The 18,089-nt window shown below is 33.3% G+C and overlaps 1 pseudogene; it reads left to right on the top strand.

Annotated features, from left to right (window-relative positions):
* The first annotated feature begins 11,918 nt into the window (after positions 1-11,918).
* LOC129295057 (TMV resistance protein N-like) lies at positions 11,919-17,878 on the top strand (annotated as a pseudogene).
* The last annotated feature ends 211 nt before the right edge of the window (positions 17,879-18,089 follow it).

Genomic DNA, 18,089 nt, shown 5'->3' with positions numbered 1-18,089 from the left:
CATTTTGAAATCTTTTTTCAAAAGTATTAAATATCTTAAAGTCTCATCAAATTAAACCTTGAACTCTTTTTCCTGAAACACTCCTAAAAAAAAAAAATTCAAAGATAAAAATAAACATTAACTCTTTTTAAATTGTGGTACTTGCAATAATTTTTTTTTTGCCCCATATGTTTTTTTACAACTTTTGATTGTGATGAGGATGAGCAGGACCAACGATTTAATTAGGTTTATGAATTAAAAATAATAATTCGGTTTATATAGTTTTTTAAGTTCGGTTCAATTTTTTTTTCCTATAATATTTTTGGTTTAGTTCATTTTATTTTTATGATAAAAAACTTTAACAAGATATATTAATCAAAATTAAAATAGAGAGAATAATAGTTAAGAACATAAAGGTGAAGTGAATCAATACAAAAATTAGGATATATTTTTTAAATTAAAATTTCAAATTTTCTAACTCATACTTTCATATTTATAACATAAAGACTGTTATCTTACATTAATCTTCTATCATTCTTACAAGATCTTTAATTAAACAATGAATATGACTATTTTAACTTTTTCTTTTTTTTTAAACACTGGATAAAAATATCTAAACCTGGATAGTATTAAATCCATCGGCAAAGACTACTATACACACAGGCCCATAGTTTTGAACTTCATAATGTGACATTTTTTTAAATGTAAATGAACCTCCAATCTTGCTTACCGCCAACATTATTTGAAAATGCCATCATATCATATAATTATTAAAAGATTTTAAAATGATGACAAAATTTGAATTAAATACATGAAGAGTGCATTAATAACTTATCAATAAAGATTAGTCTAGTTAATAAAAATTTGACCCACACCTTATAAATCATAAAATTAAATTTCACTGCTAATCTAAAAACTTTATTAATAGATGATCTATAAGTATTATTATAAACGTTTTTTGAGTTTGAATTTTTTCTACTGTGGGTAAATTTGATCTCACATAATATGAGTTTCGATTAGTTTTTAAACGGAATATTCCTAAATTTTTTAAGATATTAGATTATAGAATAAAAAAATTAATAGTGAAAGATGACTCATTCATATAAAAAATTAATAAGCAATCTTCGTCCAGCTCATCTGCTTTGTCATTGCCGAAAGCTAGCGGGAACACATTGTCACATACTAACATTTTTAAATGTTATCATGCTCACCGCCACGATCATTGAAAATGTTATTTCTTCTATTATTATTTATAGGTTTTTTAAATTATTTATATGGACCAAAAAAGGTTAGCTAAAATTAGTGGATATTCTTAAAATTATTTATCTTTTAAAAAATGACCGTAATTAAATATAATATATACTAACTAAATATTTTCGTATCTCTTTCAATAATAACTCTCTCAACTATATGTTTGTGTCGAAATATCCATTCTTACTAAGCATGGTCTTGCAAGATTTGAAGTATTTTTAAGAAATGATCACACGTCCAAATAACGATCCCCTAAACTTAGTAGTTTCAAATCTTAAGTGTCAAATTCTTTTGATGACTCAACATTTATTTAATTAAGAAGGTTTCCTTTTAAACAAATCCATTCCTATCTTAATTGATGGCTTATCAGACCTAATATTTTATCTTTCATACTTTTGAGCTATCATCAAATGTCATTTCATTTTAGACCTAAATACTATAATTACTCAATAGTATTCATACCAAAAAATATAAAAAATATTACTTATTTCATAGACTTTGCAAAATGACTCATGAATAATAACATTAGAAACTTCTAAAAAAGTAACTTGTAAATAAAAAATAGAGGGAATAATAACAATAATTTAATACTTAAAATATTGACAAAATTTGAATGAAAATTAAACATGAGGAGGACGTTTACAAGTTACACGAGAATAAAAAAATTAATGATAAAAATGACTCATTATTGATTGTGATAGAATATTGATAAAATAATAATCATATATATACTGATTTTATTAAAAATTATTTAAATTTTAAAGATCTAACTATAGTTTGTAAAATATATAATTAAAAATTAATTGAAAATTAAAAGTATATAATAATAGCAATAAATAAGATTATTTATTGTCCTATTCTAGAGATCTTTTTTTTTTTTAACTGAAACGTTACTAGAGATGATTTTTTAACTTGATTGATAACTTTTTTTGTTTTGTTTTGCATAATAGCTTCTGGTATCCTAGCCCACAAGCATGGGGGCAGACTAATTCAGGTCGAGATTAGGTCAATTTATTTTTAAAAGAAGCCTCTACCACATTCTCTTAGAGGATTTATCACCCTGATTGTATTTTTAAAACTTAAACTCAAAACCTTTAATTAAATTAAAATGACCCGCACCAATCGATCTTAGCATTTGATGGTAACTTTAATTGATAATTATTAAAGCTATAAGCATGCGCGCTTGCAGAATAAATTTTGGGGATTGCAAAAAGAGAAGTGTGTTGCTTAAGAGTTAAGCATCCTTCAACATTACGTGAATGATTGCCTTTTAATAAAACACATTAAAACAGACGTCGGCAGCTGTCTGTTTTTTTTTTTTTTTGGGGTTCATTTTAAAAATAAAAAAGTATTTTACTAAAAGCCGAAAGAAAAATAAAATAATAGTGATAATCTTAAGATCACCATCATATTAATGAATAAAAATATAAGATATTTTTTGATAGATTAGATATTTAAAAATGTGATATATTTTTAATATTTTGAAGTGTAATTATTACATTTTTTTAAAAGTGTCCCTATAAATAAATTACTTTATATTTATTTTAGAGTGAAACAGCCTGTTAAATATGAGTAAAGATGAAAAAATGGTATTAATTTAAAAACAAATGTTCCCTTCCTTAAAAAATATAAGACATTTTTATTTTTTTGAAGTGTAATCATTTCTTTTTTAAAAAAAAAGTGCGCATATTAATGAATGATTTTATATTTATTGTAGGGTTCTTGATTCCAACGGTTACTACTAATACCACGTGGAATTTTCAACCAATCTACTCCTCTCCCTAGACAAACTCTCGCCAATGATCATGCTATACAAATTTCTTACATAATATGCATTTTAACAATAAATTTATGGCAACCAATCTCACACACTCATTTTAAATCACTCCACACATTCAACATATTATATATATCATAAATCTCCATTTTTGTAACAATATGCCACTAGTAAACATTTAAATCACAAGTAAGTGGCATAAATCGACATTTTCTTTCCCAAAATTATTTCACAAGTCAAACATTGCAACATACATCATACATTAAAATCATTCATCATATTTCACAAAACACAATTAATATTCAACCATAAAAGTTAAGTTTCCCTCGGTTACCTCAAAATTTTGAGAGATCAAAGGTTTACTCCTCATTATACTAACTTCTCAAAGTTTCAACAAGCTCAAATGGTGCCAAAAATTAACCTCACTACATTCATACCACAAGAAGATCATCATTGTCTACTCTTAAAGTTTTATCAACATATAACTCCACACACTTTATTTTTATCCACTCGTAATCACTACCCATTTATACCTAATGGGCTCATTAAAATTTCATTAATGCACATTATCACTAACAACATAAACCATCATTAATGCACATAAACCTCTCCCAACTATCATATTTATGACAATTTTTGGATATTAAAAGCTTTCATGGACCAACCACTTTCAAAATCATCAATATGGTGTTCTAATATATTAAACAACTCCTATTATACTTATTTTAACTAATGGAATTGGACACATACTTCTATAAACTAAAAATCCATCTCCCAACTTTTTTTGGATATTACATTGTTGCTAAGTGCAAAGTTGAGGGATGTCCATGAAATATTGTAGCATATTCAATAGAAAAGCATAGTGACTTTTTGAGGGTAACAAGATTCAATGGTAAGCACATCCATAATGCACAGGACAAGCTTATTGTTTCACACTGGGCAAGGGCGGATTTAACTTCACCAATCATTGCCGATGCTTTGAGGTGTACTATAGACAAGAGTATGAATGAAATTAAAAGAGACTTATATAGAGAGTATGGTGTGCGATTGACATACAGTCAAGCATATAGGGGAAAAGAAAAAGCGTTGCGAGATATACATGGTTTTTCACAAGATTCTTGTATAATAATCCCTTGAATTTGTGATAGATTAAGGAAAACTGATCCAACGACAATTGCAAAATGGGATTCCTCTAATAGCAACAGATTTGAGAGATTATTCATTGCATATGAATGCTGTATTTTGAGTTTTTAGAAGATTTTTGACACATACTTCATATAAATGGATGCTTTCTAAGTGGTCCATACAAGAAAACATTGTTAGTAGCTTCTACTTATGATGTGGACAATGACCTATTTTTGCTAGCATATGTTATTATGAGTGCAAAAACATTTGAAGATTGGTTATAGTTTCTCAAAAATGACAAAGACACCATAAGATCAGTTGAGATAATATTAGTTTTTTATAGGCATAATACTATTGTTGGGGCTATGCAAGCTATTTTCAGTGGCGAGAGACATGCATATTACTACCATCATATGAAGGAAAATTTTAGTTCTGAATATGTAAAAATCAACAGAGGTCAAAGGAGGATGTTGGGGAATAGCAAAGAGGTTGTACTCAAATTACTGGATGCTATTGCTTATGTTAGGCATGAGGAAGAATTTAATATTGCCATGGGGAATTTTAGATTGTTCAGTCTACAATTGGCACAATGGGTTGAAGCTTAAGGGGATGTAGATCGATGGGCACAATGTAAGTTTCCTTATAAATGATGGGATAACATTACAATAAATCTTACTAAATCATTTAATGCTTGGAGTGTGAAAGAGTGAAAGCACAATGTTGATGTTTTAATACATGAGCACCGGGAGAAATTGAAAAACAAAATACTGACATCCAAAATAGCTATGATTAATTGAAAAGATAGGGTAGGACTTAATATAGAGGCAAAATTGATGGAGCAAGTTGTGAAGGTTGAAAATTTGCATGCATAATTTTATGAAGAAAATTGGATCTTAGTACAAACCTTTTCTCCTAATGGAATAATTCATTTGATTGTAGATATTGCAAAACATGAATGCACTTGTTTGGCATGGCAAATGAGTGGAATACCTTGTGCACATACGTGTGCAGCAATAAAGTTGGTTCATGAAAATGTATACACATTTGTGGATAAATGCTATAAGTTGATATCACAGTAGAAAATTTATGCTCGCAGCATGAGGCTTGTGTCCACACATGATATTTCATGCCCAAGTGTCCACAAATATGTTAACCCAAACATTCTTGGAGCCACCGAAGACTAGAAAGCCTCTAGGAAGACCTAAGACGAAAAGACGTGAATCTTAATTTTTAAAGAAAAAGCTTTACATTGTGAAAGATGTCATGAGACTGGTCATACTTTCAGTACCTACAAGAACCCTAATCCATGCTAATTAATGCTGGGAAGATGTAATTTTTTTTATTATGTAGTTGATATTTTTTGTAACTGCATATGGTATTTTTTTATATATAGTATTTTTTTGTAAATGCATATAGTATTTTTTTGTAAATGCATATGAAAGTGTAGTATATCCATGCAGCCCATATAGTTATTTTTGAAATGGGTTGTCAATATTGTGTAAATGCATGGATGATAATGCTTGTACAGCTGCTCTACATGTTGAAGTTGTAAATACTAGTGTAAGCCCTGTTAACAGTGAATGAATAAGAAGTTGTCATTCAACTTACATCACTTGTGAATCCCCCTTTCCTAGTTGTCATTCCCTCTTACCTAGTTGTTAACGATAATTGTGCATTTACCAAGGTCCCTGTCACTCGTGAAACAATGTTAAGTTGTGAATGCCCCTCATCTAGTTATCATTCCCCCTACCAAACTTGTCATTCCCCCTCAACCAGTTGTCATTCCCCCTTGCCCAGTTGTTAACGATAATTGTGCATTTACCAGGGTCCCTATCACTTATGAAATAATGTTAAGTTGTGAATGCCCCCCACCCAGTTGTCATTCCCCCTACCAAACTTGTCATTCTCTTTTTCCCTATTGTCATTCCCCCTTTTGTAGTTATTAATGATTATTGTCTCAGTTAAAAATTTCAACCACTAAACACCATAACATAAGCATTAAAAATAGTAATCACCATTGAAATTAGAATTTACAAACTGTAATATCCAAAATTATAGCCTCTACAAAGGTGATAACACTATGTAATCAAGTAAGTACATCTTCGGTACATTTATAGAGCAAGAACATTTACAAAGTGTAATTTTACAGTTAGCTTTACCTTGATTTGATCTTAAATGATATTCATAGCTTGAATAGCCCTTCTATCTTCTCTTCTTGTCCTTGTAGGATCCTGATAACATAGACATCACAGTGGGTTTCTTCTCATTGTTGCAATGATTGACAAGTTACCACAATAGTTTGACCTTCACATGTCGGAGGTCATCCTGCAGGAATAAAATAGTCATATTAGAAATATCATAGGTTTGTAGTTCGCAAGTTATACCCAAGTAGTTCACAAGACATTCATATGTCTGAGTATTCTGACATCACATAACCGTCTTCATCTAAGTAAGTGTTGCCCCACAACTATAACCATATGATGACATGTACACCACACTAATGACTATAATCAAAATTTTTGACAAAAGTACTAAATCAGAAAACTCAATAATAGACAAAGTAAATTCAAATATAAGAAAAATCCATCAACTAAATAACACTTACGTATCCTTCTGTACTTGAACTTTAGGCCAAACTACATCAAGCTTCGTGTCATCGCTAAATAAATCTGGTTTAACAGCAAAGAGAATTTGGTGGAAGCAATCCCTCTATACAAAAGTTAACAATATCCATTAATGACTATGCATAAGGAAATGACAAGTTAATATGAAATAATTGACAAGTGCAAACATACACAAGCATGTACTAGCTTTTCCTTCACATCTGCTTGTCTTTTTCTTCTTCTTCTTCTCAGCATGCTTCTTGCCCTTTTTAATATTATCATCCTCTTTCTTTCTCCATTCATACTCAGAAATGTTGACCAACGAATCCAAAACCATAGAAGTTCTTTGTCTTGATCTCGAAGACATAGCACCACCAATGACTAACGAATAGAGCAGGATCAAAATGAAGTCACAATCTCTAATGTTATATCCCAAGTGCTCAGGCAATATTTCTCTGCTATTGTCACCAAGTCCAGGACCAAGGGTTGTTTACTATTTTTCCTATAAAATTTGAACAAAAAATGTGCCTCCTAACTCTGCCTTCATTCTCTTTTTGATCTCTAACTAATGTCCTGGCAACCATTGTCATAAATTAAAATTGACAAAATAGAATTACAAGAGCAGTAAGTTAATATCCGTATAGTGGCAAAATGATTTCATTGACTATAGGTTTCATGCCCTATCATTGATCCATTTGGTTCCACCAAGATATTGAAGCTCAACACGAGTTAGGAAATATCTATACCTCTGCACAAAGGTCCTGTTAAAGAAAACAAAAACCATTTGATTAAAAACAAAGTTTAGGTGGTTTGATTTTGATTAAGTGTGATGACTTACCTCCCTCCCTTGTCTTCATTATACGATGCTATGCAGATTCGAAATAAATGCTCCTTCTCAGCCAGTTTCCTCTTCTGACTAGGTCTGACCTAAGGAGACTTCATGGCAGGTCTTTTATACCTTTTGATCTCCTAGGTTCTTTTAATTCCATAATCTGTAGTTCTTTAATCCCTTCTATAGCTTCTTTTTCTTTTGCTTCATCATCCTATTTGCTTAACTCTCCTACTTCCCCCTCTGCTTCCTTCTCTTCATCCACATTCTCATGCACAGATTTTTGCTCCTCTCCTTTTCCTGCTGCTTCTTTCTTATGTCCTTCATCCCTGTCCCCTTCAAATTTTTTCTCATCTTTCTCTTCACCTAGTTTAGCATCCACCTCATCTCCTTACTCATCTTCTTCTTTACCTTCTTTGGAGCTTTTCTTATCAACCTTTTCATCTATTCCTTCACCTTCTTCATCCTTATTAGCCTCTTTTGAATTATCCTTATTGGCTTCCTTTTTCTCTTCTTCATCCTCCTCTTCAAAATCCTTATATGCTTCTTCTTCTATTTCATCACCCTCTTCTTGTGTCTTGTCAACGTTTTTTGAATCTCATAGAAGCTTCATTTATAGATTCATAAGCTCCTCACCAAGTGTAGACACTACTCTTGCATATATCTTCCTTATTTCCTATAAAAAAATGTGTTAGTAAGGGAAAATTGCTATATGAATGCAAGACCACTTTCTATACATATTGGGTGACTAAAAGCACATGTTGGATAAAACTTGGTAGAAGAACTACCATCTATACTCATGGGATCATACAATATGCCTCGAATACTCTTCTTCTCTACCTTTACCCTTTCAACAACCTTCTCCTCAACCCAATATGTGAGGGCATCATCGAGCTTAGGTGCTTCTTCTTGGCTAAAGGGAAAATACTGTAAGCAATATACCTGCATAAATTTTGACATGTTACTCTTAAGATATAACAACCCGTATTTTATCAAATTATAAATTACAACAACACACTTATCATAAGGAAATATATGCATCCTCCAATGTTATTCCTTGCAGTCATTTTCACTTTATTGAGTTGTTGCTTCCACATGTCCACTTCATTGCATAGTTCATTCAACACATATGTTGCCCAATCGTATTTACCAATTCTTTTATGTGTTTCATGTACAATCTTTAAAACATGGTCACTAACCCCTATACTTGCTATTGGACACAGCAAAGTTTCCAAAGTATACATTAGAAACAATAACTCGAACTGAGCATCCTCTTTCCTAGATGTTATCATTTTCAAAATATTCTTGTAGGGCATTCTAAAGTAAGTTTCCTTCAATTGCTTGAATGATTTGTCGTTAATATCTACTTCTCCAGTTATCTCCTTGCCTTTATTCCTTACACCTATCAAAATTTGTACATCCTTTGCATTCATTTTTCTTACTTTCCCTCTATTGCATATTTCTTGGGTTGGGGGGTCAAGTGCATACATCAACTCTTCATAGATATCTCTGTGTATTTTCTTACATCCTATATTAAGTAGTTTGTCAAAGCCAATCTTCTCACATCTTTTTCTTAGTTTGTCCTTTCCCTAACATACTTGGCAACATCTAAAAACTGACTGGGAGAGTGACGAGTGTGAAAGGATACAATATATTTTGCAGCTGTCTCTCCTATCTCCTTTTTTACTTTCTTTGAGTATTCCTCCTTCTTTCTTGGTAATAACTTATCCCATGCTTTTGTCAAATCTCCCTGTCCTTCACCAATTGATTTATACTTTCCCTTGTTCTTCTTGTAGAATTCTTCTACAAAGTTTGCATAACCAGAAATATTAGCCTTCCTTTGTCCCTTCATCTACAGTCAATTGAAAATTTACAAAGTTTAATATTAGTCAAAATTAGAATCACAACACGTATGACACACATTAACCACCTACATGTACAACTATATATGCATGCTTGTCAATTTCCCAAGACAAGTTGTTAATATCCTAACCCTACTTGTCATCAGTAAATAATCATTCAGTTGTTAATGTCTTGTACACTACTTGTCAATTTCCTAAGTCAAGTTATTATTGTCCTCACCCTAATGCAGACATCAGTGATCCGAAAGATAAGCTTGTGTTATTGCTCTATGCACTCTATTATATATAGACATGCCTACTATGGTTTTCATAACCAAATGCTTATATGAACATTATAGCCATCATTAAATTAACTAATTAATCTAACTATCATTACATTGACTAATACTTAAGACTTCAAATTTAATACATTATTATATGGTTTCTACCTTAGGAAATGTATTTTTAGATTCAAGTAGCATATTCAGCTTTGAACTACTTTAGGGGTTTGCTAGAGTTGCCTTGAAGTCGTCCAATTCCTGCTGTTGCAGATGATGATATGCTCAATTTCTTACAGTGTATATTTTTATTTTAGGTCAGCATTTATGAGCTATCAATTTCCTAAGTGAACTTGTAAATGTCCTAACCCCACTTATTATCAGCAAATAACTACTTACTTGTTAATGCCCCATCCACTACTTATCAATTTACTAATTGAACTTGTTAATGTCCTAACCTTACTTGTCATCAGCAAATAACCAGAATATCACACTTTTTAATTCTAAATAGAGTTTTACTAGCAAAGAAAGTCTAATGAAAACATGGGTATCATGTGTAGAATTTGATAATTACCAAGATATTAAACTTAATAGTATTTCTTGGCTTCTGCAATTTATACTAAATTTAATTCTTTCTTTTAGGCCAATAATAAGACATCATTTTCAAGGGTTCTTCACCAAATTTTCCAACAAAAATGAGTTAAAAGAATTACAATGTCAGAACTTTTAACCTTTTAAGAAATAAGCTCTCATTGGTATCATGTTCATGTCTTGAGAACCAGACAACTCATTTTCTTATGTTGGTTTTCTCTAATACTGCACTAAGAAAATACTATAGACACTTCCAATACTGCTAATAAGGCTAATAATGGTGAGAGATTTGGATTGGATGTTTTGGATGTGACGAAGCTAGCATTGATAAGGGCAGATGGGCATCCAGGATCTTACATGTATCCATTTTCATTTGCTGATGGGGTTAAAGAACATGTTCAGAATGATTGGGTTCATTGGTGCTTGCCTAGACCTATAGACACATAGAATGATATCGTTCTGAAGATCATCAAGAAATGGTTAATCAAGAAGTGGTTACAGCTTGGGAGGTTATAGTAAGTATTTGTTTCTCAGTAGCTTCAATTGCATCAAGAACCTTGTTAATACCCTATGCACTGCATATCAATTTCCTAAGTCAACTTATTATTGTCCTAACCCAACTTGTCACCAAAAAATATGCATTTACCTGATAATGTCCTATACACTACGTGTCAATTTCCTAACTAAACTTATTCTTCACCTTCAACAGACTTGTCACCAGTCACCAAAAAATATCTATTTACTTGTTAATTCCATATACACTACTTGTCAATTTCCTAAGTGCACTTGTTATTGTCCTACACCCTAGTTATCACCAGCATATACTCATTTTGTAGTTAATTACCCTCTTGATTGAATTTCTTACTGTCCTACTAACATATATGCATTGCACACAATCAATTACAATTCACAATCACAACCATCACAATGATTTTTCCATTTCACAAATTATCGCAACAAGCACTAAAAAGAGGGGAAAGTGAACTTGGTGGCATGGAGAGATACAAAGAGAATGGGAGTAATGCAAGGTCTTTGACAGCAAATGCAACCAACCACTGTGCTACAAACACAAGCAAGAGTTTTGATTTATATGCAAATAGGGCAGTCGAGTAAGTAAAGAAATTAAAGGATGAAGAGAGATTGTACCCTGGGTCTTTGAACAAAATGTTGACTCATTCAAAATTGTTGACCACGCCCAAGATGATGATTCACTAACCCAAAACCTGACAAGATGCAGCCACTCAAGGGCGAGAACTTCGGAAGAGAAGAAAGGGAGGAAGAGATTCACTCAAAGATTTTCGAAGACGCAACAGTGAAAAGGTGAGAGGGAGTTCGATAACTAGTTTTAGATAGAGTGGGACATTAATCATGCCTCACAATTCAAAATAAGGTCTCCACCACACACAAAAATGAGCCAAATATTTCTTTATTCCTTCTTTTCTTCCCTTTTAATAAGTTAAGGGTAATAGGTCTTTACAGTTTTAATATTATTTACTCCTAAAAATCATAAGACTTTATAATAATTTGACTTATTTATAATTCTAGAGGATATTTAAGTTTGATATGTGGGACCTAATTGTAATTTTCTCTTATAACTATTATTCTCATGCAGGCAGCATTTTGCTTTCCCAGTTTCCACGAAAATGGAGTACTGTTAGCGAGTAGCATCGCGTTGACATTGACTTGAGTCCAGACGTCGTGCTTTGCTAGTGGAAGTGTCTCTCTTCTATTTATCAGCAACATTACTCGTAGAAAGATCCTCAAAGCTGGGCAGAGCAAGTATTCGAGATTTCTTAATGGCACGCCCTTCTGCTGAATCCTCCTCCTCCCCCTCCTCTTCACCTTCTTCTTCAGCTCGACGCTGGGCATACCAAGTTTTCTTGAGTTTCAGAGGGGAAGACACTCGCAGAGGGTTCACCGATCATTTGTATGCTGAGTTACATCGACGGGGAATCACGACTTTCAGGGACGACGCAGAATTACCAAGAGGAGAAGTGATTTCGTCGGAACTTCTCAAAGCAATTGAAGGATCTATGTTCGCAATCATCGTCCTCTCGCCCAATTATGCTTATTCCAGTTGGTGTTTGGATGAGCTCGGAAAGATCGTTGAGTGCAGGAGAAATCTAAGGCAATCGGTAATTCCAGTCTTCTATGGCGTGGATCCTTCTGATGTCAGACGCCAAAGGGGATCGTTCGCCGAGGCTTTTAGACAGCATGAAGAGAGATTTGAATGGGAAAAAGTGAAGGTATGGAGGGATGCTTTGAAAGAAGTTGCTGAAATCTCTGGCTGGGACTCCAAGGATAAGTAAGTCTGCTTCGCATTTAACCTAGTTATCTTTTTTAATAGTGAAATTGGTATTTGAACATCTCAATGCAGTGTTGCCATAGTAATCTGATGGCCTATAGATTGAATCGTGCATAGAGGATTTGTATGAAAATATTCATGACAAAAATTAACAAAATAATAAATTAAATCATGGACTAACAAAAATTTAACCATAATCTCTCGGAGAAAAAAAAAACAAAAACAAAAGTCACAAGATTCTTAACCTACTGAGTATCAAGCCAATAACCCTGTAAAGAGGAGTAAAGGAAGATCAAAGAGAAAACTCATGGAAATTGTTAAATGAGACCTTTTGTTAACAATATTCCTAAAATCTTGTTAATGCAATGTTTTAAGCAGTTTCTGAATTTGTAGGTTTCTTACCAGCACTGCACTAATGCAAGGACTCAAAGTTCAGCGGTTCAGCTACATCATTAATTGGGATGTGAAAATCTTTTAAGTTGAACCACAAATAGAAGAATGTAAAGTTTAGACTTAACCAACTCAATTGCCATATCCAGTCAAGTTTGTTGTCAGAGAGATGTGTTGGACAATCTGAAGTTGTCTTGGCTAACATATCTTGCAGAAGTGGTGTTTGATTTACATGAGGCTTCAAGATGGATTTTTCTTCTCCTACTTCGATACTTGAGGTCACGATTTTACCAATAAAAGAGAATGCTGGAGGATTGGAAGAGATTAGAGAAGATATTAATATAATGATAAGTTGAGAATTATAGATGAATATACAAAATACGAGATTAAGAATAAAGTATTCTAATAAAAAATAAACTAGGATTAGAATTTAGCTAGTAGTATAATGTATTTTTACTATTAAAGTTATGCTTTTTTAAGTTGCCCCTTGTGCTCTCTTTGAATATCTTACCTATGGTAATGAAAGACCTAATACTAGAACATTTTGAATTCCCTTTCTCCAATTTTCTTCCAACTTCCTCCTTCCCACCTTTTGTCTAATTTCTTATTTTTTTTACGTTGCTCTTTCTTTACCTGAGACTGAGAGATGGCTTAGGTATAATAACATGTTATCCTTTTTGTAATTCAATTTCTTTCATTATTATGTGTTTATGTAATTGGTTACTTTTATTAATCTCATGAAGCATGGTTATGCTGATAAATTGTTTTCCTTGCATTGCCAGTTTCTGAATGCTGTAGATTCGATATTTGGGTTTGCTCTTTTTATTATATGGTTTATTCATATCTCAATCAGGCTTTTTTCCCTTGTGTTTTTTTTTCCCCATACCGTACAGGCATGAATCAAAACTCATTGAAAGCATGGTTGAAGACATACAGAGAAAATTACAGCCCAAATTGCCATCTTGCTCAGATAACCTTGTGGGGATTGATGCAAGAGTGGAGGTAGTGAACTCTTGTCTAGGTATGGGGTCAGAACCAGAAGGTGTTCGCTTCATAGGCATTTGGGGTATGGGCGGGATGGGTAAAACAACCATTGCTAGAGCAGTCTTTGAAAGAATTCAAAGTGAATTTGAAGTTAGTATCTTTCTGGAGAATGTTAGGGAGGTTTCTGATAAAAATGGTTTGGTTCATGTACAGAGACAGCTTCTATCTTGCTTTGGAAGCCTTGATATTTATGATTTGCATGAAGGAAAAAAGAACATAAGGAACCTTCTAAGCAAGAAAAAAGTTCTACTTGTTCTAGATGATGTGAGTGAATTGAAGCACTTGGAGAGTTTGGCTGGTAACTATGAATGGTTTGGTCCTGGAAGCAGAGTAGTAGTCACAACAAGAGACAAGCACTTGATGATAGCTCATGGGGTTTATAAACACTGTGAAGTTTGGGGGTTAAACAATGATGAAGCCCTTGAACTCTTTTGTAGGAAAGCCTTTAAAAAAGACTATCCTGGAGAAGGTTATTTGGATTTATCCTATGAAGTGGTCAAATATGCTGCGGGTGTTCCATTGGCACTTGAAGTACTGGGTTCCTTTCTTTGTGGAAGAAGAGTAGAAACATGGCACTGTGCATTGAAACAAATCAAAGAAATTCCTGACCCAAAAATTTTTGATACACTTAAGATAAGTTACAATGCATTACATCCCTTGGAAAAGAACATGTTCCTAGATATTGCATGTTTCTTCAAAGGGATGGATAAAGATCGAGTGACAGAAATATGGGAAAATTGTGGTCTATGTCCGGGAATTGTAATCGAAACTCTTGCTGAAAAGTCTCTGGTCAAACTGCAATTGAATCAGTTATGGATGCATGATTTGCTTCAGGAAATGGGCAGGAATATTGTTTTTGAGGAATCTCCTAATAATCCTGGCAAACGTAGTAGGTTGTGGTCTCAAGAGGATATTGATCGTGTATTGGTACAAAATAAGGTAGGCACATATCACACACAAAAATCAAGGTATTGGTATTGCATAAATAATTGTTTCTTTGATTTATAGATTAGATGAATACACCTTTCCTTTCATTGGGATTGTAGTGTACTCCATTTGTTTTCAAATATAAGAGAAAATGATCAATTCACACAGTCCGAGAATGTTAGTTAAGAGTAATAATTATGCCTGAAATGAAAAAAATTGGACTAAATTATCCCTGTAATCAATGAAATAAATTTGTTTAGTGAAAATAAAACATTGACTTTATGAAGGACAATTCAGGGAAATGTGATAAATTCTTTTTATTTGAAAACAGAGGGAGTTTATATGTTTCATTCCTTGATTGTTAACACATGCGCACACAGAGAGACAAACATGTATTCTCTTCGGTCCCTATTATAAGCCATTTCTGAGACTCTAACTACCTCACCGGAACCATGGAAAGAAGTGGTTAAGTTATTACCTTTGTCTAAAAATAAAATAAGCTTTCAATTTTACCTCTGTTTAAATTAATTTTTTCAGATTTGCATTGCATTCTCTCTCATAGTTAATGAGTTTAAATAGGAGTAATATTAGAAAAACATAATTAATGTCTCATCAACTGCCTTATATTAAGAACCAAAAAATCCTTTTAGAAAGCATCTTATAATATGAACTGGAGGGAGTATAACCATTGGTTTTTGCATATTTAAAGGTAGCTTTGATTATAGGTTAGATGAATGTGATACATGTATCCTTTCATTAGGACTGTAGCATACTTTATATCTCAATGCTTCATCATTAAGACAGATATTATTTGTTCCCTCCTTTTGCAATCCAAGGTTTAGTTTTGGACTTACCCCAGCAGCATGAAACACGCTGGAACCCCGAAGCTTCTCAAAGACAAGTGAGCTAAATTCCTCATATTACATAATGTTCATCCTTCGCTAGGGGTGAAATGTCTTCCTAGTGCATTAAAAATTTTTGACTGGAGAGGATGTCCCTTAAAAACACTGCCACTGAGTATCAATCCAGATGAACTTGTTGACCTTAAAATGATTCACAGTGGAATTGAACAGCTCTGGATTGGAATAAAGGTAAGTTTCTCTTGTGAAGATCTTTTAAACGATTTACTGCATTAGAAGAGTTTTGGAAGATAATCTTCTTCTGTTCTTTCATTTTTGTTTAGTTTCTGGAATATCTGAAGTTCATTGATCTGAGCTTTTCCAAGAACTTCCTGCGGTCCCCAGATATTTCTGGGGTTCCTAATCTTCAAAGACTGGTTTTGGAAGGTTGTACAGGCCTAGTTGAGATTCATGCATCCCTTGCACTCCACAAGAAACTTATTCTAGTTAATTTTAAAGATTGTGAGATTCTTAAAACACTTCCAACAAAAATAGATATGAGTTCCCTTGAGGACTTAATTCTTACTGGCTGCTCACTAGTTAAAAAACTTCCAGAGTTTGGGAGAGTATGAATTGTCTATCGACTCTTTATGCTGAGGGAACTTCCATACAAAATTGCCCCAATCAATTGGATACTTGGTTGGTCTTTGTGTTTTGAGCTTAAGAGACTGCAAACAACTTGTTTGTCTTCCAAATACCATTAGTAGTTTGAAGTCACTCAAAACTCTCAACATTTCCGGTTGTTCAAAACTCTCTAAGCTTCCAGAGGGATTAAAGGAAGTTAAGTGCTTGGAGAATCTTGATGGTAGTGGAACTGCTTTGGAAGAACTACCTTCATCCATCTTTTTGCTGGAAAATCTTCAAGTTTTATCATTTAAGGGATGCAGAGGGCTAGTGTCCAAGTCAGCAAACTTGCTTCTTCTCCCTTTCAGTGGTTATTTCAGAGTCGTCCTGTTTCCACAGGCTTCCAAATACCTACAATCATGGGTCTCCATGCTTTGAAATATTTAGACTTGAGTACTGCAATCTTTCTGAAGGATCACTTCCTAGTGATATTGGCTGCTTATCATCTTTGCGCTGTCTAAATTTAACTGGAAACAATTTTATTAGCTTGCCAAGCACAATATCTAAGCTGTCAAGGCTACAAGATCTTTTCCTAGAATATTGTCGAAAGCTACAATCTTTACCTCAGCTTCCCTCAGCAATTGAACTGATATATGCAAGCAACTGTACTTCCCTAGAAACTTCTAGATTTGATCCATGGAGGCCATGTAATCTCCTTGCAGCGACCAAGCGTGTGCATGTCACTGGAAGCATCAATGATGTTACAGATCCAGTAATGGTAATTAGAAGAGCTATTCAGGTATGTGCCCTCATCCTCTATGCCGTCATCCTCTATGACCGATCCATTCTCCCTTCATCTTTAAGTAGCGTTTAGATTAATGATTTGAATTTAAACCCATGCATTTAAATTTCTTTGTTTAGATAGTGTAAACAAATTTAAAGGAAAAAGAGAGCTAAGATTTGAAGAAAAAGAACAGATCGGAAATAATGAGCTTATCACTGTTCTTCAGCTAGTAAGAGATGATACGAGAGATGAGGGGAGTGGTGAGAATAACAAAGGCACTGGTAATGTCAACGTGAAAAAATGGTCATTCTCAAATAACTAGGCTATATAGGGAATTTGAAATTATAAAAGGTTATAATAAAAATGAATTTCGATTTGGATTATATATCCAAATGGAATTTTGTGGTTCAAATCCAAATTATTATGCATCCAAACGCACTCTTATTTCTTTTTCCTAATGCTGAAGGTTAAGGATAGGAATCAAACATCATGAAATCTACTTCTAATTATTGAACATATCAATCTCTCCATGCAGGAATTGACAATGCCTAATCCAAAACCAAGATTTGAGATAGTTGCCCCAGGGAGTGAAATCTCACCATGGTTTGATCATCAAATAATCATTTCTTCGTGAAAATTCAACTTCGTCACAGCCGGCCCTCAACTGATGAGTTGGCAGGATGTGCCTTGTGTTTTGGTGTTGGTGAATCATGTCGATCCAAAGGCATGTAAACATGAGTTCTTCTGCTATTTTGAAGATTGTGGATCTAGAATGCTCCATTTCCGATTTTATGCAGGGAGCTCCGTTTAGCCATATCAACCTCATCTTTATATTGTTTACTTGTCTGCTGCTCAAACAAAAATTAGTCAGTGCAATGAAGTTGAATTTTCCTCAAACCAGA

The sequence above is a fragment of the Prosopis cineraria genome, unplaced genomic scaffold (assembly GCF_029017545.1).
Source record: "Prosopis cineraria cultivar Desert tree isolate PC_DT_omini unplaced genomic scaffold, ASM2901754v1 PC40, whole genome shotgun sequence".
In the NCBI taxonomy this organism is placed as follows: Eukaryota; Viridiplantae; Streptophyta; class Magnoliopsida; order Fabales; family Fabaceae; genus Prosopis; species Prosopis cineraria.
This window is presented reverse-complemented; position numbering and strand designations above follow the sequence as displayed.